Below are 27,049 nucleotides of genomic sequence, written 5' to 3'. Positions count from 1 at the left end.
CTCCCCATTGAAAGAATGGTGGAGGATTATATGAGTGACCGCATCCAAGTAGGCACGTCAGACAGTCCGTACTTATACTGGCAGGAAAAAGAGGCAATTTGGAGGCCCTTGCACAAACTGGCTTTATTCTACCTAAGTTGCCCTCCCACAAGTGTGTACTCCGAAAGAGTGTTTAGTGCCGCCGCTCACCTTGTCAGCAATCGGCGTACGAGGTTACTTCCAGAAAATGTGGAGAAGATGATGTTCATTAAAATGAATTATAATCAATTCCTCCGTGGAGACATTGACCAGCAGCAATTGCCTCCACAAAGTACACAGGGAGCTGAGATAGTGGATTCCAGTGGGGACGAATTGATAATCTGTGAGGAGCGGGATGTACACGGTGATATATCGGAGGATGATGATGAGGTGGACATCTTGCCTCTGTAGAGCCAGTTTGTGCAAGGAGAGATTAATTGCTTCTTTTTCGGTGGGGGTCCAAACCAACCCGTCATTTCAGTCACAGTCGTGTGGCAGACCCTGTCACTGAAATGATGGGTTGGTTAAAGTGTGCATGTCCTGTTTATACAACATAAGGGTGGGTTGGAGGGCCCAAGGACAATTCCATCTTGCACCTCTTTTTTCTTTCATTTTTCTTTGCGTCATGTGCTGTTTGGGGAGTGTTTTTTGGAAGGGCCATCCTGCGTGACACTGCAGTGCCACTCCTAGATGGGCCAGGTGTTTGTGTCGGCCACTAGGGTCGCTTAGCTTACTCACACAGCTACCTCATTGCGCCTCTTTTTTTCTTTGCGTCATGTGCTGTTTGGGGAGTGTTTTTTGGAAGGGCCATCCTGCGTGACACTGCAGTGCCACTCCTAGATGGGCCAGGTGTTTGTGTCGGCCACTAGGGTCGCTTAGCTTAGTCATCCAGCGACCTCGGTGCAAATTTTAGGACTAAAAATAATATTGTGAGGTGTGAGGTGTTCAGAATAGACTGAAAATGAGTGGAAATTATGGTTTTTGAGGTTAATAATACTTTGGGATCAAAATGACCCCCAAATTCTATGATTTAAGCTGTTTTTTAGGGTTTTTTGAAAAAAACACCCGAATCCAAAACACACCCGAATCCGACAAAAAAAATTCGGTGAGGTTTTGCCAAAACGCGGTCGAACCCAAAACACGGCCGCGGAACCGAACCCAAAACCAAAACACAAAACCCGAAAAATTTCAAGTGCACATCTCTAAAATATATATATATATATATATATATATATATACACTGCTCAAAAAAATAAAGGGAACACTAAAATAACACATCCTAGATCTGAATGAATGAAATATTCTTGTTAAATACTTTGTTCTTTACATAGTTGAATGTGCTGACAACAAAATCACACAAAAATTATCAATGGAAATCAAATTTATTAACCCATGGAGGTCTGGATTTGGAGTCACCCTCAAAATTAAAGTGGAAAAACACACTACAGGCTGATCCAACTTTGATATAATGTCCTTAAAACAAGTCAAAATGAGGCTCAGTATTGTTTGTGGCCTCCACGTGCCTGTATGACCTCCCTACAACGCCTGGGCATGCTCCTGATGAGGTGGCATATGGTCTCCTGAGGGATCTCCTCCCAGACCTGGACTAAAGCATCCGCCAACTCCTGGTCAGTCTGTGATGCAACGTGGCATTGGTGGATGGAGCGAGACATGATGTCCCAGATGTGCTCAATTGGATTCAGGTCTGGGGAACGGGCGGGCCAGTCCATAGTATCAATGCCTTTGTCTTGCAGGAACTGCTGACACACTCCAGCCACATGAGGTCTAGCATTGTCTTGCATTAGGAGGAACCCAGGGCCAACCGCACCAGCATATGGTCTCACTAGGGGTCTGAGGATCTCATCTCGGTACCTAATGGCAGTCAGGCTACCTCTGGCGAGCACATGGAGGGCTGTGCGGCCGCCCAAAGAAATGCCACCCCACACCATTACTGACCCACTGCCAAACCGGTCATGCTGGAGGATGTTGCAGGCAGCAGAACATTCTCCTTGGCGTCTCCAGACTCTGTCACATGTGCTCAGTGAGAACCTGCTTTCATCTGTGAAGAGCACAGGGCGCCAGTGGCGAATTTGCCAATCTTGGTGTTCTCTGGCAAATGCCAAACGTCCTGCACGGTGTTGGGCTGTAAGCACAACCCCCACGTGTAGACGTTGGGCCCTCATACCACCCTCATGGAGTCTGTTTCTGATCATTTTAGTAGACAAATGCACATTTGTGGCTTGCTGGAGGTCATTTTGCAGGGCTCTGGCAGTGCTCCTCCTGTTCCTCCTTGCACAAAGGCGGAGGTAGCGTTTCTGCTGCTGGGTTGTTGCCCTCCTACGGTCTATTCCACATCTCCTGATGTACTGGCCTGTCTCCTGGTAGCGCCTCCATGCTCTGGACACTACGCTGACAGACACAGCAAACCTTCTTGCCACAGCTCGCATTGATGTGCCATCCTGGATGAGCTGCACTACCTGAGCCACTTGTGTGGGTTGTAGAGAGGTCATACAGGCACGTGGAGGCCACACACACTACTGAGCCTCATTTTGACTTGTTTTAAGGACATTACATCAAAGTTGGATCAGCCTGTAGTGTGTTTTTCCACTTTAATTTTGAGGGTGACTCCAAATCCAGACCTCCATGGGTTAATAAATTTGATTTCCATTGATAATTTTTGTGTGATTTTGTTGTCAGCACATTCAACTATGCAAAGAACAAAGTATTAAATAAGAATATTTCATTCATTCAGATCTAGGATGTGTTATTTTAGTGTTCCCTTTATTTGTTTGAGCAGTGTATATATATATATATATATATATATATATATATATATATATAAGTGATGAGCGGGTTCAGTTCCTCGGAATCCGAACCCCCCCCGAACTTCACCCATCTTACACGGGTCCGAGGCATACTCGGATACTCCAGTATTGCTCGGTTAACCCGAGCGCGCCCGAACGTCATCATCCCGCTGTCGGATTCTCGTGAGATTCGGATTCTATATAAGGAGCCGTGCGTCGCCGACATTTTTCACTCGTGCATTGGAAATGATAGTGAGAGGACGTGGCTGGCGTCCTCTCACTTTGTTTCAGAACTTTCAGGGGGCTGCAAATATCTTTATTCTGGGGACCATCAGTATTATAGGAGGAGTACAGTGCAGAGTTTTGCTGACCAGTGACCACCAGTATTATACGTTCTCTGCCTGAAAAACGCTCCATATCTGTGCTCAGTGTGCTGCATATATCTGTGCTCACACTGCTTTATTGTGGGGACTGGGGACCAGCAGTATTATATAGGAGGAGTACAGTGCAGAGTTTTGCTGACCAGTGACCACCAGTATTATACGTTCTCTGCCTGAAAAACGCTCCATATCTGTGCTCAGTGTGCTGCATATATCTGTGCTCACACTGCTTTATTGTGGGAACTGGGGACCAGCAGTATTATATAGGAGGAGTACAGTGCAGAGTTTTGCTGACCAGTGACCACCAGTATTATACGTTCTCTGCCTGAAAAATGCTCCATATCTGTGCTGCATTGTAGTATATAGTAGGAGTACAGTGCATAATTTTGCTGACCACCAGTATATAATATATAGGAGTACGGTACAGAAGGCCACTGCTCTACCTACCTCTGTGTCGTCAAGTATACTATCCATCCATACCTGTGGTGCATTTCAGTTTTGCACAGTTTGCTGACCACCAGTATATAATATATAGCAGTACGGTACAGTAGGCCACTGCTCTACCTACCTCTGTGTCGTCAAGTACAGATGTAGCCACCTTTATCTTGAGTGGCCGCGGCGGTTGTCCCGTTCGACCATACGCAGCGTACTGTGGCGTAGCGAGGCGCGCCTAGCCACAGAGAGGCTATCTAATCGCACGGAGACAGACATTTGACGTTTGGCGTTACCTTTACGTGTAATACCTGCGATCAGCCACCAGATGTCGCTTTTTACAATCACCACTGCGCATGCGTGTGGTCTCCCGTAAAATACAATACTGACATACATAATAAGGACTACTTTACTAAGGCGTCTCATTACGCTGCATACAGCAAATACTGTACTCATTACGCTGCATTATTTAATACAGTACTGTACAGTATATACAGTACGACACCGACGCAAATACAGTAGTACAGCATACAGTATATGATCCATCTACAATACTTTATGAATACTGTATGTGAGCGTGCAAGTCCCGCAGACAAAACACAGTACTGTAAAACCAGTAGTGTACACTGTCGCAAATGGATGTGTGTTACAAGTTCACTATTGCCTCTCAAGATTAGGAATTTTCTACAGTGTTATCGTCCTAATCCCGTAGCCATTACAGCATAATCAAAACCAACGGATTTATACATTTGTCTGCGGCGAAGTGGTGAAGTGTTTCGCTTCCTATACTCAGAGTCCAGGGTTCGATTCCTTAAGTACTGTACGAATGCATGTTACTGTAGTTTTTTTCAGACACTTTATTATTTTTTTTATTCACATACTGCAAACCAGGGCATACAGTAGCTGCATGAGCGGTTCTATGCGATCGAGTCCGGTGTACCATAATCTGCAGGTTCTATGCAGGTTAAGGTACTATGCTCCGTACACAGTACACATACAATTCTGTAGCTGGGCAGACTGAATAGAAATGGCTACCACCTATGACTCCTTGCCCCACAGAGGCCCTAGGCTACGGAGCAAGTAATAGTCCAGATTGTACAGACTATGGGGCAATGCTGAATGAGCGTCACAATCCCCTAGCTAAAATACACAGTATGCATATTATGGTACACCGGACTCGATGACATACTGTAGCACACTGGCAAAATGGCCGCCGCCCCTGAACCCTTGTGCAGGTTATGGGGCAATGCTGAAGGAGCGTCACAATCCCCTAGCCAAAATACACAGGGGAGGGATAAGCTACTGTAGGATTGCATACAGTATTACGGTACACCGGACTCAATCGCATAGCACACTGTCAAAACGACCACTACCCATGAACCCCCACCTCCTGAACCCCCACCTCGTGGCAGGCAGCAGTTGGGTATGGAATGAGAAATGGCATAAGCTGTGCAGGCTACGGGGCGATGCTGAAGGAGCGTCACAATCCCCTAGCCAAAATACACAGAGATACTGTAAGCGAGGTCTATGCACATTACAGTACTGTACAGTACGTTACACCGGGCTCGGTCGCATAGCAAACTGACAAAACACAAGTTTTACAGTACATACAGTAAAGCAGGCCAAAGCTGCAGGAGAGTTTCTACTGTAAAGGTTCTATGCACCGTACGGTAATGTACACATACCTGTACAATTCTATAGCAGGGCAGACTCAATTGAAATGGCTACCGCCTGTGACTCCTACAGTAGCTCCTAGGAGGCACTCAGCTATGGAGCAAATAACAGCACAGATTTTGCAGGCTACGGGGCAATGCTGAAGGAGCGTCACAATCCCCTAGCTACAATACACAGGGGTGATAGAGATAATCGAGTGGCTGGAGGGGGGTCCCCTTGATTTAAGGGGCCCCCACTCCTCCAGGGTACTCCGGCCAGGTGTGACTAGTTGGGTATTTAATTCCATGGCCGCAGGGACCTGTATAAAAGTCTCCCCCGGCTGTGCATTATCTGTCCAGCTAGTGGAGCCCAGTGCTGATTCAAAAAATATGGGGAACCCCTACGCTTTTTTTGTCCCCCTTATTTTTTGCACCAGGACCAGGCGCAGAGCCCGGTGCTGGTTCTAAAAAGATGGGGGATCCCGTGTCCATTTTTTCCGTATTCCTTCCGGAATTCGACTGCAATTGCATATACAGTACTGTACCCCTTAATGTCACTGCTTACAGTATACAGTATTTAGACATGAGTTTGTGTACAGTATCTGTCATGAGGTGCTTTTTTCACTGACACTATAACTTTTTTCTATTGTGATATACTGTACAGAGGCGGCAAACTAGCCAAACGGGAATAATCAGCTTCTGCAGAATAAAATGAGATGCTACAGTACATGCCTATATTCTGTGAGTGACTGCGGCTCTATGAAATTAAATCAGAAAATTTAAATATGAAATGCATTACTAATGTGTGGCATTACTGTACTGTATGTGTATAAGGTGTACTACAATATTTTCTGGTGTAACATAAGGAAAGGGCACTACTGCATGGTCTAATGCAGTGGTTCTCAAACTTGGTCCTCAGGACCCCACACAGTGCATGTTTTGCAGGTAAACCAGCAAGTGCACAGATGTATTCATTACTAACTGACACATTTTAGAAGGTCCACACAGTAGGTGGAGCTAATTTTTTCACTTGTGATTCTGTGAGACCTGCAAAACCTGCACTGTGTGGGGTCCTGAGGACTGAGTTTGAGAACCTGTGGTCTAATGTAAATAAAGATGAATGTGGTGGGGTGTAATGTGAATAAGGGGCATTACTGTTAGGAGTAATGTGGTACTATGATATGATGTCATGAGAATAAGAGACACCACTGCATGATATAATGTGAATAAAGTTGCAGTACTGTGTTGTGTCATTTCATCTTCGGGTATTATTGTGTTACCATGCCCCTTCCCAGCAAGAACATACTGTACACTGTTTTGGGCTGGCACTAAATGTGCACATTGTTCTTATTTAGATTATAGGGGGTAGGAGCGCCAAAATGGGTGATGGTGCTGGGAAAGGGGTGCAGGGTTAGAGGCGGAACTACGTAGCATCTGTGCAAGAGGGCATCAGCCAAAATCTAGCCTAGGGCATCATGTTGGTCAGGTTTGGCTCTGATAATACTGTATACTGTACTCTTACTGTACTTTGCATTCAATACAGATACTGTTTGCACACAGGTTTTACATGAATCATTGGCAATGCTGCAGGAGTGTCTCATTAGGCAATCTAAAATATACCACGACTATGGGTGGGGATACAGTAGGGAAGTTCTGTCACCATAAGCTGTCTGCTGTGTATAGCATATTTCCATCTGAGATGCATTTGTGTGTTTGTAATAAGAAAAAAACATTTTACTGTACATTTAGTGGATACAGTATTTCTCCCCCATAATGACGTATCATACTGTACAGGTACCCTCATGTACTGTACCGTACCATACTGTAAAATTGAATATTTATTGGAAAAACATCAATATTAATGTAAAAATAAAGTATTACAACATCCGATTCCATGTACTGCACTGATCAAAATGTACAGTACTCTTATTCAGGACTTATAAAACTGAAAATAACTGTTCATACAGTACACATCAATAACATTACTACTGTATAATATTCTACATTAGTTTATGCAATAATCAGACAAAGGCAATTTTATCATTTTTTTTAATAATGCACCAATTTAAAATTTTAAACAGAAAATACAGAACTACATATTTGTGGCTTGACCATTTCTTTCAACTACAACAGGTAATACTTTATACAGGTGATTTATATAATTATTACAATGTTCAGGTGTGAGTACTTCTAGCCAAAATTTCTTTATCCCATCCACCAGTTGCTGTTTTGTTGTTGGCTTTGCAACACTCCTAACGTACCTCTTCAATTGAGCCCACACTAATTCGATTGGGTTCATGTCTGGTGATCTAATTAAAAAAAAAAAAAAGCGTATAGAAAAAATTAATTACAGTACATTACAGTAAATAGAGAAAATTAAACATACAATATTGTACTGTTTATTAAACAAAAATTTTTTTTACAGTACTAGAGTGCTATCCAAAATTTTACTTGTACACTGTTGAAAGAATACTCACTCTGGTGGTGTGCGTTCCCAATTCATACCTTTCTCTTCCATAAATTTGGCTGAGGCGGAGTGTTTAGGATCATTGTCTTGGAATATCCTATGGTGAGTTGGGTAATATTTATTCACAAATGGCACCATACATTTCTCTACTATTGTTTCTTGGAAATATTTCTTATCCATGATTCCTACAGAAATCAAAAAATGTTGTTCATTAATAAGCAACTCCTTTTATTGTGCAGTTACACGTACTCTACAGTACAACATGTATTTTTACAGAACACAGGCACAGAATAAAGTATAGTACTGTACTGTACCTTCGAAAAATAATAGGGGACCAGCTCCTAATCGTGATATGCCTCCCCATACATGGATTTTCAATGGATGCTTTGGGCGTGGTTTTAAAGAGATATGGTTACGTTTCCTGAATGACATTCTGGAGAACCGCTCAAGGGCAACAGACGATTCATCTGTGAAAATGACATCATCAAATGTTTCACCACTCTCAATCCATCGCCGTGCCTGTTCCACTCTCTTTTCTTTATTCACATCTCTTATCATTGGAGATATCCTGTGAAGAGCCAAAAATAATGAAATCAGATACAGTTATGAAATTACAGATTTACAGATTACTGTATATACAGTAGACTGTATGTGCAGTATACTGTATTATATACCTACTGTATACATTAAACTGTACATACAGTACATTAAGTTACATACAGAGTAATATATATATACATACTGTACATACACACAAACACACACACACAGTATACAGTATGTAATCATCACAATAAGCCGGCAATGCTTCATTGCTGTCTCTGAGTGCCTATACAGTAGGTATCTCTTTTGGGATAGAATACTGTATATACAGTATATACACACACACATACTGTATATAGTATAAAGTACACACTCTGTATAATGATTTATGGCATTATTATATCACGTATCAAGGGATTATTAACAGTGCATTTACTGTATGGTTTATACTGCTTTCAGTATTTTACCTTGTTGCGCCAAAGGTCCATCCCATTTTCCGTCGCATCCTTCTGATGCTGGTGGCCGATATGTCCAGGTCATACTTGGAATGGAGAATTCGTTTTATTTGCAGAGCAGTACGCTCATCATCCTCACGAGTTAGTTCCTCCACAATTTGTTGCACTCTCCTACAGTACAATACAGTATGAAAAATATGAATTCATGAACAGCACAATCACAGTTACAATTGATGAAGTTTTTATTTTATTTCAAAAAAATTGTTTATGGTATAAAGCAAGTCATTTAAACATTACAGTAGTGTACAGTACGTACCATGTGCATTTTGTAGGAAATACAAATCTGGGCGTTGTTCTCTCGAATGCATGATAGCGCACCGTTTCTAAAGTGACTATAATGCCACTTTCCTTGAGCCATGCATGGATCTCTTTGATGGTTTTATTTTCTTTTTTCATGTTGGCGATTATCTTGCTCATCGTTTTGTTGATAGTTACTGGCATGTTGTCCAACTATAATTCCTGTATGGAGAGAAAACATTTGTGAATACTGTAGTCTAAAATTTACACATCTGAAAATGCATAAGAGTTTTATGATAGAAGTTAATACTGTACATGTTTACTATCCAGTACCTGATGTTCAAATTTAAGTATTGTATACTGTACAGTACTGAAAATACAACTTCAGTGTTATGGACTGCAATTAGTTTCCTGTATGAAACAGATACAGTACAGTAACTAACCCTCCTTGGAAGTGCATGGGCCCTGTGAGACTTACAGTAGTGTACAGCATAAGGGTCGACTGACATGATGTACAAGCATTACATACAGTACATGTCAGTACTGTATGTAAATTCTTCAATTATTGCCTAACAACAATGCTGCTTACTGTATATTAAATACTGTAGGCCTAGAAATGTGCATCTCAATATAGTAGTTAAAAACACAGGGGCCTATGTGGATAAGCGAGTTCTATGCACACAAAAAATGGCCACCGACCGTGAACCCCCAGCACGTGGCAGCGCTCGGATATGTAGTGAGATACAGTATGGCATACATTTCACAGTTCAGGGGGCAATGCTGAAGGAGCGTCACAATCCCCTAGCTCAATTACATTGGGATAAGCGAGGTCTACTGTATGCACATTACGGTATACCGAGCTGGATCGCTTAGCAACCTGACAAAATGGCCGCCGACCGTGAACTCCCAGCACGTGGCAGCGCTCGGATATGTAGTGAGATACAGTATGGCATACATTTCACAGTTCAGGGGGCAATGCTGAAGGAGCGTCACAATCCCCTAGCTCAATTACATTGGGATAAGCGAGGTCTACTGTATGCACATTACGGTATACCGAGCTGGATCGCTTAGCAACCTGACAAAATGGCCGCCGACCGTGAACTCCCAGCACGTGGCAGCGCTCGGATATGTAGTGAGATACAATATGGCAGACATTTCACAGTTCAGGGGGCAATGCTGAAGGAGCGTCACAATCCCCTAGCTCAATTACATTGGGATAAGCGAGGTCTATGCACATTACGGTATACCGAGCTGGATCGCTTAGCAACCTGACAACATGGCCGCCGACCGTGAACTCCCAGCACGTGGCAGCGCTCGGATATGTAGTGAGAGATGGTATACATTTTAAAATACACCGGGATAAGTTGTACAGGCCATGGAGCAATGCACAGGGACATTCATCATTTACGTACAGTATATAAATAATTGTAAACCGTAAATGAAAGAATTACCGGTCAAATACTGTATGACGAAACTGTGTCAATGAGCTGGAACAGTATGGCCTGTGAAGAAGTTATCGAAGGCAGAAACGGAGAGCAAATTATCAGGAGATTTCTGAAAGGTCGGAGAAGATCCACACAGCAAGTCTGCCTACGAGGAAACAGCTTTGCAAAGTGGGTAGCGGGGCGGTGACTGAGACGCTCTTTTATTCACATTCACACAAAAGGAATTCTTACCGCTGTGATTGGTGCCAATATAGGCGCATTCATCCTTACACCAATCACAGAGCATACTGTACAGGTACTTTTGAATGTGAATAAAAGAGCGTCTCAGTCACCGCCCGCTACCCACTTTGCAAATCTGTTTCCTCGTAGGCAGACTTGCTGTGTGGATCTTCTCCGACCTTTCAGAAATCTCCTGATAATTTGCTCTCCGTTTCTGCCTTCGAAAACTTCTTCACAGGCCATACTGTTCCAGCTCATTGACACAGTTTCGTCATACAGTATTTGACCGGTAATTCTTTCATTTACGGTTTACAATTATTTATATACTGTACGTAAATGATGAATGTCCCTGTGCATTGCTCCATGGCCTGTACAACTTATCCCGGTGTATTTTAAAATGTATACCATCTCTCACTACATATCCGAGCGCTGCCACGTGCTGGGAGTTCACGGTCGGCGGCCATGTTGTCAGGTTGCTAAGCGATCCAGCTCGGTATACCGTAATGTGCATAGACCTCGCTTATCCCAATGTAATTGAGCTAGGGGATTGTGACGCTCCTTCAGCATTGCCCCCTGAACTGTGAAATGTATGCCATATTGTATCTCACTACATATCCGAGCGCTGCCACGTGCTGGGAGTTCACGGTCGGCGGCCATGTTGTCAGGTTGCTAAGCGATCCAGCTCGGTATACCGTAATGTGCATAGACCTCGCTTATCCCAATGTAATTGAGCTAGGGGATTGTGACGCTCCTTCAGCATTGCCCCCTGAACTGTGAAATGTATGCCATATTGTATCTCACTACATATCCGAGCGCTGCCACGTGCTGGGAGTTCACGGTCGGCGGCCATTTTGTCAGGTTGCTAAGCGATCCAGCTCGGTATACCGTAATGTGCATACAGTAGACCTCGCTTATCCCAATGTAATTGAGCTAGGGGATTGTGACGCTCCTTCAGCATTGCCCCCTGAACTGTGAAATGTATGCCATATTGTATCTCACTACATATCCGAGCGCTGCCACGTGCTGGGAGTTCACGGTCGGCGGCCATTTTGTCAGGTTGCTAAGCGATCCAGCTCGGTATACCGTAATGTGCATACAGTAGACCTCGCTTATCCCAATGTAATTGAGCTAGGGGATTGTGACGCTCCTTCAGCATTGCCCCCTGAACTGTGAAATGTATGCCATACTGTATCTCACTACATATCCGAGCGCTGCCACGTGCTGGGGGTTCACGGTCGGTGGCCATTTTTAGTGTGCATAGAACTCGCTTATCCACATAGGCCCCTGTGTTTTTAACTACTATATTGAGATGCACATTTCTAGGCCTACAGTATTTAATATACAGTAAGCAGCATTGTTGTTAGGCTTTACGCTACCCACTTTGCAAATCTGTTTCCTCGTAGGCAGACTTGCTGTGTGGATCTTCTCCGACCTTTCAGAAATCTCCTGATAATTTGCTCTCCGTTTCTGCCTTCGAAAACTTCTTCACAGGCCATACTGTTCCAGCTCATTGACACAGTTTCGTCATACAGTATTTGACCGGTAATTCTTTCATTTACGGTTTACAATTATTTATATACTGTACGTAAATGATGAATGTCCCTGTGCATTGCTCCATGGCCTGTACAACTTATCCCGGTGTATTTTAAAATGTATACCATCTCTCACTACATATCCGAGCGCTGCCACGTGCTGGGAGTTCACGGTCGGCGGCCATGTTGTCAGGTTGCTAAGCGATCCAGCTCGGTATACCGTAATGTGCATAGACCTCGCTTATCCCAATGTAATTGAGCTAGGGGATTGTGACGCTCCTTCAGCATTGCCCCCTGAACTGTGAAATGTATGCCATATTGTATCTCACTACATATCCGAGCGCTGCCACGTGCTGGGAGTTCACGGTCGGCGGCCATGTTGTCAGGTTGCTAAGCGATCCAGCTCGGTATACCGTAATGTGCATAGACCTCGCTTATCCCAATGTAATTGAGCTAGGGGATTGTGACGCTCCTTCAGCATTGCCCCCTGAACTGTGAAATGTATGCCATATTGTATCTCACTACATATCCGAGCGCTGCCACGTGCTGGGAGTTCACGGTCGGCGGCCATTTTGTCAGGTTGCTAAGCGATCCAGCTCGGTATACCGTAATGTGCATACAGTAGACCTCGCTTATCCCAATGTAATTGAGCTAGGGGATTGTGACGCTCCTTCAGCATTGCCCCCTGAACTGTGAAATGTATGCCATATTGTATCTCACTACATATCCGAGCGCTGCCACGTGCTGGGAGTTCACGGTCGGCGGCCATTTTGTCAGGTTGCTAAGCGATCCAGCTCGGTATACCGTAATGTGCATACAGTAGACCTCGCTTATCCCAATGTAATTGAGCTAGGGGATTGTGACGCTCCTTCAGCATTGCCCCCTGAACTGTGAAATGTATGCCATACTGTATCTCACTACATATCCGAGCGCTGCCACGTGCTGGGGGTTCACGGTCGGTGGCCATTTTTAGTGTGCATAGAACTCGCTTATCCACATAGGCCCCTGTGTTTTTAACTACTATATTGAGATGCACATTTCTAGGCCTACAGTATTTAATATACAGTAAGCAGCATTGTTGTTAGGCTTTACGCTACCCACTTTGCAAATCTGTTTCCTCGTAGGCAGACTTGCTGTGTGGATCTTCTCCGACCTTTCAGAAATCTCCTGATAATTTGCTCTCCGTTTCTGCCTTCGAAAACTTCTTCACAGGCCATACTGTTCCAGCTCATTGACACAGTTTCGTCATACAGTATTTGACCGGTAATTCTTTCATTTACGGTTTACAATTATTTATATACTGTACGTAAATGATGAATGTCCCTGTGCATTGCTCCATGGCCTGTACAACTTATCCCGGTGTATTTTAAAATGTATACCATCTCTCACTACATATCCGAGCGCTGCCACGTGCTGGGAGTTCACGGTCGGCGGCCATGTTGTCAGGTTGCTAAGCGATCCAGCTCGGTATACCGTAATGTGCATAGACCTCGCTTATCCCAATGTAATTGAGCTGGGGGATTGTGACGCTCCTTCAGCATTGCCCCCTGAACTGTGAAATGTATGCCATATTGTATCTCACTACATATCCGAGCGCTGCCACGTGCTGGGGGTTCACGGTCGGTGGCCATTTTTTGTGTGCATAGAACTCGCTTATCCACATAGGCCCCTGTGTTTTTAACTACTATATTGAGATGCACATTTCTAGGCCTACAGTATTTAATATACAGTAAGCAGCATTGTTGTTAGGCAATAATTGAAGAATTTACATACAGTACTGACATGTACTGTATGTAATGCTTGTACATCATGTCAGTCGACCCTTATGCTGTACACTACTGTAAGTCTCACAGGGCCCATGCACTTCCAAGGAGGGTTATTTACTGTACTGTATCTGTTTCATACAGGAAACTAATTGCAGTCCATAACACTAATATTAAGCCCACTCCATTATCCACTCCTCCCCTGTGTATTAAACACCCCCTACCACCCTGGAAGTCATGTACTGTACCAGGGCCCCTTCATTCAGCACAATGCCCCCTTCTACAGTTTAGTGTTCTCCTTCCTGCCCCATCTGTGCAGTAAAGGAATAATTAGCAGAAATTATTTCTCCAGGTCCTACTGTACATACTGAGCGAAAGATAGAACCCCCCCTATCCCCCGCGGAGCATCAAAGCTGCCGCTGATAGCTCCCCCCACCCCTTCCGCTGGTGAGTGGGTAGGGGCCCCAGTGCATTGCTGTGTCCAGGGGCCCACACTGCTGTTAAAATGGCTCTAGTAATTGAGCTAGGGGATTGTGACGCTCCTTCAGCATTGCCCCTGGACTGTACCATACTGTATCTCACTCCATATCCAAGCGCTGCCACGTGCTGGGAGTTCACGGTCGGTGGCCATTTTGTCAGGTTGCTAAGCGATCCAGCTCGGTATAACGTAATGTACATAGACCTTGCTTATCCCGGTGTACTACAGGTATGTGCAGTAGTACTGAATGATTGCTATCACTTGTGGTGAAACACCTATCTTATCAAATACAGTAACTACTGTACAGTATAGTTGTTCGCACAGGTGATGGTAATCATACTGTATATTTAAACTGAAGTCCGTAACAGAGCATTCTGTCCCTCCTGCAGAGGTTCTTGTTGGGAGGCACAGGGAAAAAAGGCAAATACTGTACAGTATTTGCACTTTACTGTTGTGCACTTTATTTGAAAATGTACAGTTGTTTGCTATTTTTAGCATGCTGTGCTTTACATGTTTTCTTATTGTGGTTTTTATATTTTTAGACAAAAGACAAAGAATGCAGACTACCAGATTTTACGGGAGTGCCAAAACCCACCCATCAGTGGCACAGAAACTTGCTGCATTAGTCCCACAAAAGAAGAAGAAAACTGCCAAGGCGGCTCAGAAAGAAAATGTGGTGAAACCACGAAAAAATGCCAAGGCAAAGAATAATACGTTGGAGATGATATGTGGTGTGGCAAATGATGTAATTGTTCCATCTCCTGCAGATCACAGTGTTCAGCCAATGAATCTGGAAATACCGGTGCTAGAGGACGTGACAAACACGCTGCATCAGGAAGCTTCTTTTTTGGACCATGTAGCCACCCCTGGACAAGAAGACATGACACATTCACCACGAAGAAGGTTGCATTTCACAGATGTGAACACCAAAGTGCAGGACTGCCAGTGTACCTGTCCTGTTTTACTAAAGGAGCTACTCAGTAAGGTGACCAATATGGAGTCAGAAGTTGGTGGACAGGTCAATCAGCTGCAGACCGATGTGGCTGGCCTTAAAGAAGGCATAAAGGAACAGATGGTAGAAGCCATGAAGAAAGTCATTGAACAAACGAGGGAAGAATGGCAAGTTGGAGTTTGCCGCACCATCATTGCAACACACCACCAAGCGGTTCAAGTCAGCGGCCTGGACGACCGAGGCCTGGAGGACCGCAGAGGAGGCCTGGAGGACCGCAGAGGAGGCCTGGAGGACCGCAGAGGAGGCCTGGAGGACCGCAGAGGAGGCCTGGAGGACCGCAGAGGAGGCCTGGACGACCGCAGAGGAGGCCTGGACGACCGCAGCGGACTGGACGACCGCAGAGGAGGCCTGGAGGACCGCAGAGGAGGCCTGGAGGACCGCAGAGGAGGCCTGGAGGACCGCAGCGGACTGGACGAAGTCAGCGGCATGGACGACCGCAGAGGAGGCCTGGAGGACCGCAGAGGAGGCCTGGAGGACCGCAGAGGAGGCCTGGAGGACCGCAGAGGAGGCCTGGAGGACCGCAGAGGAGGCCTGGACGACCGCAGAGGAGGCCTGGACGACCGCAGAGGAGACCTGGAGGACCGCAGCGGACTGGACGAAGTCAGCGGCATGGACGACCGCAGAGGAGGCCTGGAGGACCGCAGAGGAGGCCTGGAGGACCGCAGAGGAGGCCTGGAGGACCGCAGAGGAGGCCTGGAGGACCGCAGAGGAGGCCTGGAGGACCGCAGAGGAGGCCTGGACGACCGCAGAGGAGACCTGGAGGACCGCAGCGGACTGGACGAAGTCAGCGGCATGGAGGACCGCAGAGGATGCCTGGAGGACCGCAGAGGAGACCTGGAGGACCGCAGAAGAGACCTGGAGGACCGCAGAGGCCTGGACCACAGCAGCGGACTGGACGAAGTCAGCGACTTGGGCGAACGCAGAGGAGACCTGGAGGACCGCAGAAGAGACCTGGAGGACCGCAGAGGCCTGGACCACAGCAGCGGACTGGACGAAGTCAGCGACTTGGGCGAACGCAGAGGAGACCTGGAGGACCGCAGAAGAGACCTGGAGGACCGCAGAGGCCTGGACCACAGCAGCGGACTGGACGAAGTCAGCGACTTGGGCGAACGCAGAGGAGGCCTGGACGACCACAGAGGCCTGGAGGACCGCAGAGGAGGCCTGGAGGACCGCAGAGGAGGCCTGGAGGACCGCAGAGGAGGCCTGGAGGACCGCAGAGGAAACATGGAGGACCGCAGAGGAGGCCTGGAGGACCGCAGAGGAGGCCTGGAGGACCGCAGAGGAGGCCTGGAGGACCGCAGAGGAGGCCTGGAGGACCGCAGAGGAGGCCTGGAGGACCGCAGAAGAGACCTGGAGGACCGCAGAGGAGGCCTGGAGGACCGCAGAGGAGGCCTGGAGGACCGCAGAGGAGGCCTGGAGGACCGCAGAAGAGGCCTGGAGGACCGCAGAGGAGACCTGGAGGACCGCAGAGGAGGCCTGGAGGACCGCAGAGGAGGCCTGGAGGACCGCAGAGGAGGCCTGGAGGACCGCAGAGGAGGCCTGGAGGACCGCAGAGGAGGCCTGGAGGACCGCAGAGGAGGCCTGGAGGACCGCAGAGGAGGCCTGGAGGACCGCAGAGGCCTGGACCACAGCAGCGGACTGGACGAAGTCAGCGACTTGGACGACCGCAGAGGAGGCCTGGAGGACCGCAGAAGAGACCAGGAGGACCGCAGAAGAGACCAGGAGGACCGCAGAAGAGACCTGGAGGACCGCAGAGGAGGCCTGGAGGACCGCAGAGGGCTGGACGACCGCAGAGGCCTGGATTCAAGTGTGCTGTTGCCAGGAACACCAATGATGACCAGCACACCTGCTCACAGGCCACTTCGCAATACATTCGGAGGCTCTCTGAACAATATTGCCCTGGCTGTCATCTCAACTTCCCTGGACGACCATCTGTACAGAGCTTCAAATGGACATATTCAGAAATATGCATATTCTCTGTTCCAGCACCATGTACGGTACGACAAATACTTGACGTGGGCCAATCGTGTGAACTTTGATGGTTCCAAGGGCAAACTTCCGCTGCCCAAAAATCTGGTACATGACATCATGGCTAGGTGTGAACGCCGCGTGAGGATTGGTGATCCAGAAAAGAGGAAGATAAGGGATACCATAAACTCTGTGCTGAGAACGAAGAGGAAAATGACTTGGAAGCTCGACTATGATGAAACCAGATCATTACCTACCTCCTAGCTTCAGCACATCAGCTTCACACAGCTGAAGCTAAAAAATTGTGTCAATGTACCTGTATGACCTGTACATTTTCTGGGGCTGCATGCACTGTGCTGAATCCACTTGGAGCAGCTCGGTTACTCAAAGGGGAGTGCATGAACTTGGCTCACCACATTCCTGGTAATGTAAGGGCCTGTTACAAGTTGCCCCTTTTATTCCTGTTGATTTTTTGGGCGCTGCTGTATCTATCCAGTAGCAGCCGAGTCCATTGTGCTGTGTCCATCTGGGGCCTTGGGCTGCGTTTCCATCCAGGGGCTGCTGTTGTCAGTCCTCTATTCTGGTGTCCGTATGCGACAGTGTTAAAAAGCAAAAGACAAAAACGAAAAATAATTCAAAAAAGCAAAACCTAAAAATAAAGTACAAAAACCATTACCCCGCACCACCACCACAAAAAAATAAATTATAAAAATGTTAAAGTTGATATTGTTACTGTATTTGTGCTGTTACCTTTTGATTAAAGTACCGTACAGTATGTGTGATGTTGGCTTTATTACAATACAGTACAGTATGTGTGATGTTACATGTTCCAAATGATTTTGTCCGTAAATAAAGTGTTTCTTAAAATAAACATGACGTGGTTTCCAATGTTTGTATTCCCAACTTCCTGTACTGTATAAATTAGTACTACTGTATGATGGGAATTCAATTAAGAGTGGTATACTGTATGTAAAACAACTTGGTTAGGCATCTTGCATTTCATATTTTAATAAAAACCACAGGAAACTTCTATTTTTAAAAGTTTATTGAAGAAAAAAAAGGTGTTTTTTTTTAAATAAAGTTTGAAAGTTAATTAAAACAAAAAAGTAGTTTGTTCTTCGTTACATTCTTTTCTTGTGTATATAGATATCTGTGGGGGAAAAAAAAAAAAAAGTATTAAAGTAAAGACACTCATGTTCATTTGTTTTCCAAGAAAATTTGTGGAACCACACAGCCCAGCAATAAGTCATGCTGGGCTGTGTGGTTCCACAAAAGGCATGCGGTACAAAGTGAAATAGTGGTGTCAGTGGTCAGCACTTTGACACGCTAACATTTGTGGAACCACACAGCAATGGCTGACACACATAAAATGGCTGACACACACAAAATGCCTGACACACACAAAATGCCTGACACACACAAAATGCCTGACACACACATGCTGGAGTGAAAACACATGTTTGCCAAACAGTCGACAGCACATGTCGGCCAGATGGCCGACCAAACTTGCTCCAAATCACCCCAAACTGGCCAGAAAGCACCCCAGCACACTCAGGAGGTACTGTACACCACAGCTAAATTAGGAGAGAATTTCATTACAAACAGCCAGATCTTGCAGATTATCTGCCAGATAATTGTATGGTGTACAGTATGCCTATCTTATACAGTAGAAAAAGATACTATACAATGGAGTACAAGAACAAAAATTTTTATTAAATAAAATTAAATTAAACTTAATAAAATATTAAAATAGTGGTCCACTAGGAGGTGGACCACCACCCGCTGGAGCTGGATGGCACGCTGCAACTGTTCTGTGGGAAAAAAAGGACAGTATTACAAAACAAATACTGAATACTTTACAGTGTAGTAATGGCAATACAGTACTTTACTCTATATTAGACAATATTGTTATTTACAATGTACAGTACTGTATTGTCAGTACAGTAAATCAAACACTACTGTATGCTGTCGAGGTAATTTAAACATTGCTTTAGTTTACCTCTTGTATAAGTGGGCTGCTGCCTGCCCGCTTCTGGGCCAGCCCACCTATCTTGCCCCTGTCTGGGGCCCCCATAAATAATTGGCACTATATTGGAGAAAAAAAAACATTTAGTCACATTCAAATAGTAAACAATTATTACTGTATACTGTAGGTACAGTATTATACTGTATTGCTGGTATTCAAAATATAAAGTACTGTACAAGAGTTTAGCTTCAATAGGTCATAAACAAATTGTCAAAGGAATTAAACACCACAGTACAAATACTGTAGACATTTACTGTATGTATTAGCAGTCATGACATTTCATGACCGCTTCAGAAAAAAGAGGGTTACAGTACTGTAGGTGGTGTTGTAGGGAGTACTATCCATAATAGTGGACTGTACTCAGAGCCAGCCATAAATAATATGATTCCCTAGTCAAGTTTTTGGATGCTGCCCCCTTGCACAGATGCTATTTCCGCCTCTGAGCCTGTACCCCTTTCCCAGCACCATCACCCCTCAACCATAGCAGTCGTCATTTTGGTGCTCCTCCAACTTACTGTACTGTATGTTTAAAATAGCAACAGTGTGCACATTCGGTGTGCATCCCAAAACGGTGCATGTTCTTGCTGGGAAGGGGCAAGGCCACACAGTAATTCCCCAATCTGAAATGACGCCACACAGTACTGCAACTTTATTCACAACATATCATGCAATAGTGTCTCTTTTTCTCGTTACATCATATGATAGTACCACATTACTCCTCAAAGTATTCCCACTTATTCACATTGCATCACATCATATTGCTCTTTGTTCACATTAGACCACACAGTAGTGCCCTTGCTACAGTATATGTTACACAACAAAGTACTGTATACACATAATGCTGCACATTAGTAATGCATTTTGTATGCACAGAATATACTGTAGGCATGCTGCATATCATATTAATCAGCAGAAGCTGCTTGTGCCCCTGGGCATTTGGCAAGTATGCCTATGCCTAGGGCAGGCTCAGACTGGAGATCAGTACGTAATCCCGCTGGACGGGATCCCGGCAGTCAAAATACAGACGCCGGAATCCCGACCACACAATCCCGACAGGGGCGGTGAGCGGAAAGCAGCCCCTTGCATGCTTGCTTCGCTCGCCACGCGGTGGGCACGGTGCCTCGCTACGCTCTACACACTATTATATCAGTAGTCAGGAAACGCAGCATGCATTTGTGGAGTGAAGAGGGTGAAAAAGGAGAGAAAGTACAGTTTGTACTGTAAGGTTATGTCAGAGGGTGTGAAGATGATCAGCTCAGTGTTATACATGTTACAGTAAGTTAGAATACAGTACAGTGCATTATGTATTTCTATTTTATTACCAGGTGTCTCCTCCACTGGTTGGCGACGGACTGTAAAAAGATAATACAGTACAGTTAGTCATATCAGTTTGACTTAAAATAATGTTGGAGAAAAAAAAAATACTGTAATTACAGTACCAACTATTGCTACTGTACAGTATATTTACCAAAAATGTATTCTGGCTCGTCGTCTGTGGGTAAAAGAGAAGAATATTATAAGATACAGTATACAGTAAAAAGTATAGTAATAGTACACTAGTGTCCAGGCCCAGTGTCAGGTGGGTAAAAAAAGGTATGCTTGTGACAGGCATGGTGATTCCAAGGGACCCCACCGAGACCATCAGAAAATTTGTGAGTGACCCGTATGCCGGTGATTATGACTAGAATAAGGTACAGTAGCAACTCTTTTTTCTTTTGAATTATGTATACTGTACAGTACTGTATGTGCATATTGTACAGTACACTTAAAATATTTAGCAGTTACTGTAGTGGTAATTTTTGGGATGACAGTATTAGCATACTGTAAGCATCCAACTGAGGCCCCCAAACAGATGCCGCCACTAGGTACAGTACGTGCCTCTCGTGCCTAATGGGAAATTCATCACTGACAGTATCTAGAGAGATGAATGGAGAGACAGTGACAAGGGGTGAGAGAGAGAGAGAGAGAGAAATTGAGTAAGATGGGTGTTTTTTTTAGAACAGGATGTTGTCCATACAGTAGCAACCAATCAAATATTACCTACTGTACTGTATTATCGTCTGTAAGTGTAACTAGATACTGTAAATGTTAATGTGGGATGTGATCGGTTGCTACTGTATGGGCAATATCACCAGTTCAAACAAAAACAATTTTCATCCGATTTCTACGCATTTGCCAGAAAAATCTGATGAAAAGTGCTACTCTGATGGCATCAGATCAATGTCAGTAATAATTCTTACCACTAAATGCAGCAGCATCATCATCATCCTCCTCCTCCTCCGTGGCCTGTTCCAGTGTAGGGCCTGTGAAAAAAAACATTAATGTGAAAAAAAAAAAGGTTAATTCCAGGAAATACACATACCCTCCAACATGGTACAAAATGCTCTGGTTCTGGACTTCCCTCTTAATTTATTATTGCCATCACCTGTGAAGAAACAGCTTTCTTATCATATAACTAGTTCAACACAGGTGATGGAAATCATAAATTAAGAGGGAAGTCTAGAAACAGAGCAGTGCGGCGGGTCATGTTGGAGGGTCTGCATACAGAAACATAGAATTTGATGACAAATACTGTAAGAACCACTTTGCCCATCTAATCTGCCTCTTTTTTTTAACCTTTTTTTTACATCAAACCTTATAACAATTTTCCCCAAACATCACATGATGCAAAGATAAATAAATAAAAAAATAAATAAAAAAAGAGGTGCAAGATGGAATTGTGATTGGGCCCTCCCAACCACCCTTATGTTATATAAACAGGGTCTGCCACACGACTGTGGCTGAAATGACTGGTTGGTTTGGGCCCCCACCAAAAAAAGAAGCAATCAATCTCTCCTTGCTCAAACTGGCTCTACAGAGGCACGATGTACCGGACTGGACTTACTTAATGGGTGCAGTGTGGTGAGGGACAGAGAGTCCTGGTCCTCCTCCTCCTCCTCCGCCACCGCCTGTGACAGTGTAGGGCCTGTGAAAGCAAAAAATCCATGAAATATACTTTTGTATTCTGTGTTGAATACAGTAAAGCAAAAATTCAGTCAGGAATTGGAGGAGGAGAGTAAATTTCGCACACAGAGACGAGAATGTCGAGGCCAGAATCAGGGGGTAGTGGAGGAGGGTTAGGATACCGTACCTCACCCTGTTGGGATTGCTGCAATCAGGATGCCACTGTCGGTCACCTGACCGCTAGAATCCTGACTGCTGGTCACGCAAACCCAACCCATTGGTTTAACACAATGTACAGTACAGTACAATACTGCAGTTTACTTACCAAGTTGGGGAGAGGGTTTTTCATCCTCACTGTCAATAATTACTGAGTTGAAAATAAAAAAATATTATAAACAAAATACAGTAGAGTACAGTTACTACAAAATTGCACAGTAGTACAGTGCTACAGGAGGCAGAGATATATTCATAATACAGTAGGAGCAGAATGACTGTCCAGCGGTAGGGGACATACAGTACTGTATTTAAAAGACCTGCTGTCTGGATCCCGACATTCAGAATGCAGAGTGTGGATTCAGAGTATGATTGGAGGGTTAGGCTAGTGGAGGGTGGGTCGGATGCACAATTTTGGGCACCATAATACAAAATGGATATCGTGGAACTACAAAAGGTTTAGAGGCGGGCGACCAAAGTGATGAAGTGGATTGAGAAGATGGAATACAAGGAAAGGCAGGCTAGGCATGTTTACATTGGAAAAGAGGAGATTAAGAGGGGACATGATTAACCTTTACAAATATACTGTATACAGTAAGGGGACAATACACAGGAACGGTTTTTGATAAGATGGACACAGAGGACACGTGCACAGTAACTCTTGTTGAAGTAGAGGCGATTTCGCACAGAGGCGAAAAGGGGTCTTCACAGTGAGGGAAATACTGTACAGTACATGTTTGGAATTCCCTGCCTGAAAAGTAATAAAAGTGGACTTGGTCAATACTTTTAAGAATGGGCTTGAGAAAATCCTACTGTACTTACTATAATCTGGCTCCTCTTCCCCCGAATCAATGGGAATGAGCTCCTCCTCTGTATCAATTACGAGGCGGTCTGTGTGTAAAAGATGACAAGTATTGTAAAATACAAAAATTACAGTAATACTGTAGGAAACTAGTGTGTCTGTAACAAAAAGTAATTATTACCACTTCCGGAGCTCTCGGATGCAGCAGCAGGTGGTGGTGGTGGTGGTGTTGGTACTGTGGGAAAAAAAATAACAGTACTGTAAGTGAAGCTGTCAATTGGAAACATGTACTGTACAGTATCCAGGACACATGTACAGTAGTGTAACAACGATGACAGTAGCACCAGAATTCTCGTTACACAATACCTGGCAGCGCAGCAGGTGGTGGTGGTGGTGGTGGTGGTGGTGGTACTGTGGGAAAAAAAATAACAGTACTGTAAGTGAAGCTGTCAATTGGAAACATGTACTGCACAGTATCCAGGACACATGTACAGTAGTGTAACAACGATGACAGTAGCACCAGAATTCTCGTTACACAATACCTGGCAGCGCAGCAGGTGGTGGTGGTGGTGGTACTGTGGGAAAAAAAATAACAGTACTGTAAGTGAAGCTGTCAATTGGAAACATGTACTGTACAGTATCCAGGACACATGTACAGTAGTGTAACAACGATGACAGTAGCACCAGAATTCTCGTTACACAATACCTGGCAGCGCAGCAGGTGGTGGTGGTGGTGGTACTGTGGGAAAAAAAATAACAGTACTGTAAGTGAAGCTGTCAATTGGAAACATGTACTGTACAGTATCCAGGACACATGTACAGTAGTGTAACAACGATGACAGTAGCACCAGAATTCTCGTTACACAATACCTGGCAGCGCAGCAGGTGGTGGTGGTGGTGGTACTGTGGGAAAAAAAATAACAGTACTGTAAGTGAAGCTGTCAATTGGAAACATGTACTGTACAGTATCCAGGACACATGTACAGTAGTGTAACAACGATGACAGTAGCACCAGAATTCTCGTTACACAATACCTGGCAGCGCAGCAGGTGGTGGTGGTGGTGGCACTGTGGGAAAAAAAATAACAGTACTGTAAGTGAAGCTGTCAATTGGAAACATGTACTGTACAGTATCCAGGACACATGTACAGTAGTGTAACAACGATGACAGTAGCACCAGAATTCTCGTTACACAATACCTGGCAGCGCAGCAGGTGGTGGTGGTGGTGGTACTGTGGGAAAAAAAATAACAGTACTGTAAGTGAAGCTGTCAATTGGAAACATGTACTGTACAGTATCCAGGACACATGTACAGTAGTGTAACAACGATGACAGTAGCACCAGAATTCTCGTTACACAATACCTGGCAGCGCAGCAGGTGGTGGTGGTGGTGGTGGTGGTACTGTGGGAAAAAAAATAACAGTACTGTAAGTGAAGCTGTCAATTGGAAACATGTACTGCACAGTATCCAGGACACATGTACAGTAGTGTAACAACGATGACAGTAGCACCAGAATTCTCGTTACACAATACCTGGCAGCGCAGCAGGTGGTGGTGGTGGTGGTACTGTGGGAAAAAAAATAACAGTACTGTAAGTGAAGCTGTCAATTTGAAACATGTACTGCACAGTATCCAGGACCAAAAAGGGGTCCGGCCAATAAACAATCTGCATCAGAGAAGCAAGATACAGTATGCTTAAAGTATACAGTACTATATACTACAGTAGATCGCCAACAAACGTAAATTAACAAACAACTATCACTGGAATTTACCATCCTCATCCCGTAGCGAAGCACGGGTATTCAGCTATCTACAATGTTATTTATACTTTGTGTTTAATATTTACATTTAGTTTTGTAAACAGACATTCTTAACATTAACGGATTGCAGCGAGTTATCTGTGATGGTCAGGACAGGGGGTTGGGACTATAGAAATCACTATGTACTGTACACTACTGTATTTGACAATACTTACCAGCTTGGCGGCGCCTGTCCCGCCTCCTGTGACGTCGTGCTACCAGCCCTGTAAAAATATATATACAGTATAATGGCAGCATACTGTACAGCCAATGAAATTCAACATTGACAGCATCTTTATGACATCACAATAAATGGAATTGTTCATTCTAGTACCCTGCACCTAATCACTCAGGAGGGCATAGTGTACTGTACTGTCTTCAAAACTTAAGGGGCACATTTCTAAATGTGACATACAGTACACTTACAGTATCGCTACAGTACAGTAGGTCCAGGGTATTAGACAGAACACTACCTTTATAGACATTGTAACACACATAAGCATTGCCCTTATAAACATTATGACACACATCAGCATGCAGCCCTCCCACCCTTAACCATCTCAGTACTGTTCATTACATTACAAATTGATTTCATGACAGATGACGCAGTACTCACCTGAATTCATCTTATTCACGTCATGTCACAGTAGTGCAGTTTATTCACGTCACAGTACTGTCCTTGATTCACGTTGTGTCACACAGTAGAGCACCGTATTCACGTCACAGTACTGTCCTTGATTCACGTTGTGTCACACAGTAGAGCACCGTATTCACGTCACAGTACTGTCCTTGATTCACGTTGTGTCACACAGTAGAGCACCTTATTCACGTCACAGTACTGTCCTTGATTCACGTTGTGTCACACAGTAGAGCACCGTATTCACGTCACAGTACTGTCCTTGATTCACGTTGTGTCACACAGTAGAGCACCTTATTCACGTTACTGTACGTCACAGTAGTGCAGTAGTATATCCACATTACGTCACAAAGTAGAGATCTGCCAGTCATGAACCTTATGCAAGAGTAATGCACGTCAGAACACATTAGGCCACTGTAACATCCCTTAGAATAATTTCTGCCAAAGTAACATCCCTTAGAACACTGTACTATCTGAAACACAAATTTCGGCACACTGCAATTAAACCACACAATGCACTGCACGACTGCGTGATATGACAAACTGCACATTTCCCTGCAAAATATGATACAATGTACACTACACAAAAAACTGCAATTACCACATGTGTATACAGTACACTGCACGACAGTGCTGGCCCTAGCCAGGTACAGATACAGCCGCAGTCACGCAAAATATAGGCATGCCGCATATCATTTTAATCAGCAGAAGCTGCTGGTGCCCCTAAGCATAGCAAATGCCCTAGGCATTTGCCTACTGTAGTTTGCCTATGCCTAAGGCCGGCTCTGCTGCACGATGTGATTCACTATGTATTACACTCACTGCACAATACCATATTCTGAATGTACACTGCATGACACGCTGCAATTACGCAGCACGATACACTGTGATACATTGCATATACTGTACACTGCATGATACTGTACACTGCACAATCGTAGACCACCTGGATTGTAAAGAACTACTGTATATACACAAGTTTAAAAAAATAACAATTGTTTTTGTAAAACGCATGTCGATCTTTTTCCATGTCAACTTAACGACCATGTCAACCTACAGTAACTGGTGTCAACCAATTTCAAAAGCCGCACCATCTAGGTCGACGCAAAAAAACAAATTGACCTTTTGACCCGGGTTAACGTTTGGTCCTTGTTTAACCATTTGT

The 27,049-nt window shown here is 44.7% G+C and overlaps 1 long non-coding RNA gene across 1 annotated transcript; it reads right to left on the bottom strand.

Annotated features, from left to right (window-relative positions):
- Positions 1-20,813: 20,813 nt before the first annotated feature.
- On the bottom strand, positions 20,814-23,533 carry LOC134956868 (uncharacterized). Its single transcript, XR_010186243.1, has 6 exons — positions 23,470-23,533; positions 22,760-22,801; positions 22,376-22,456; positions 21,732-21,794; positions 20,960-20,983; positions 20,814-20,843 (listed from the first exon to the last, which is right to left on the bottom strand). It is a non-coding gene; the product is annotated as an uncharacterized LOC134956868 (long non-coding RNA).
- Between the last annotated feature and the right edge of the window lie 3,516 nt (positions 23,534-27,049).

Source organism: Pseudophryne corroboree, chromosome 9 (genome assembly GCF_028390025.1).
Source record: "Pseudophryne corroboree isolate aPseCor3 chromosome 9, aPseCor3.hap2, whole genome shotgun sequence".
Taxonomy (NCBI): domain Eukaryota; kingdom Metazoa; phylum Chordata; class Amphibia; order Anura; family Myobatrachidae; genus Pseudophryne; species Pseudophryne corroboree.
The sequence above is the reverse complement of the archived record's forward strand: the minus strand, read 5'-3'. Positions and strand labels throughout refer to the sequence as shown.